The following is a 1,944-nucleotide window of genomic DNA, read 5'->3' as shown; positions in this document are numbered from 1 at the left end:
TACCAACGTAACAACTAATTAATAACGTAACGTACTATTACTACTTCGTACGTTACGTCGTTCTCTCTCTCTCTCTCTCTCTCTCTCTCTCTCTCTCTCTCTCTCTCTCTCTCTTTCTCCCTTGTTAAATGTTAAAACTAAAAATTTTTGTAATTAATTAGTTTCGTAGATATATAAAATTGTATAAATAATACTCGATTTTTATTAAAAACTGTGATTTTAATGTCATCCGGATTTGATTATCGATAGAAATGATAATTTTATTGTAAAGAAAAAAATTGTAATTTTGTGACAATACATAAGAAATAAAAATTACAAGTATGCATACTTATTTATAGAGCATTTATATAATAAAAAATCATGAATTTAAAAATATATTAACTAAATATTTATGTTAGTAATTTGGCAAATTTATATTAATTATTGATAATGTCAGCGTTCTTCAGTTATCTCCGAACCTTTTTTATGAAGACGAAAATTCCCTATAGGCACATAATATTATTTAATATTAAGTAATATTTTAAGCATATTTTTAGAATATTTAATTACATTAAATATTTAATTACATTAAATTACATTTAATATTACGCCTATAAAGAATTTTTGTCCTCACAAAAAGAACCGGAGGTAAATTACATTTAATATTCTAAGAAGAATATACTTAAAATATTAAATAATATTACGCGACTATAGGATTTGTCTAGGATTGACGATCTTTAATAGTATCTCGTCGATGTTTGTATTCACACAAGAAAGTCGCATTCATATTTGAACCATCCATGTATAATATTACAAAAATAATAGATTTCTTTTTAGTACACCTAATATTTATAGTTAACCGCACTTAGCCTAATTAACCTTATCTAACGGCTGTCTGGAACCTGCCTTTTACCCTTATTCCTGTCAATGCATGGATACACCGCTGAATTTCAGTGCTACTACGTTGTACATTGAGCCTCTAAAAAGAAAAGCGTCTCTAGGAACGTATTAGCCTTAGTCTGCCTTGCAGATTCTTGTTCTTGTCAGTTGTGATATGTTACAGTAAGAAAGACAGTCAATCAATCGATAGTACTAAAGTATTCATTACATTTAATCAGTCGAACCAAACTTCTAAACTATCATATGTATGTTTCCATTCATGATTCAAGATCCTTCAGACATTAGCATCTGCATTCAGCAGAACATAACAGTTTGGCAACTATTTTATGATTATCTGTTGAGATAAGATTATTCCTTTAAAAGTATAATCCAATTAGCGCGAAGAAAACTTTCAATAGTTGCAAAATAAAAATTCTGCTGAACACAACATTGTCACGGTCCGTGATATGAAGACTCTGTAGAATGTTAATTCCCAGACATTGTATTATATGAACTGAAGATATTAATTTTTAGGCGTTATCACATGATATTAAAGAATATGACATTTATATGTGCGCATATGATAGAGATTACGTTAACGTATGTTATTCTTGAGACAAATGGATGATTAAGTGATCATACAAACTTCAAGTATTATCAAGTATATTATGAAACCAGAATAAACTGAACATTCTCGCAAAATCATAGTGTGCATATGAATAATACTCACAGGATATAAGACAATCAGTGATAAACTTACGAAAAAATATAAGTGAAACTTTATGGAAGGTTGATTGATCGATATAAATCGTGAATACACAAAGTATCATCTGTATAATCTTTATTCTTTTCTTTATCTGCTGTAAATATGATAGAAATATATCATGCAAGAGTCATATTATAAAATGAATTCTACTCATCACAAAAATAATATTGAGAAGAATTTATTATTATTTAGTGATGATAATTTATCAAAAAAAAAATCATAAATTATTTCAAGAAAAAAGAGATTGAAGAATTGAAATATTGGTTACGCAAAGAGAGAAAGAGAGAGAGAGAGAGAGAGAGAGAGAGAGAGAGAGAGAG

This window comes from Atta cephalotes, assembly GCF_000143395.1.
Source record: "Atta cephalotes unplaced genomic scaffold scaffold00024, whole genome shotgun sequence".
Lineage (NCBI taxonomy): Eukaryota > Metazoa > Arthropoda > Insecta > Hymenoptera > Formicidae > Atta > Atta cephalotes.
This window is presented reverse-complemented; position numbering follows the sequence as displayed.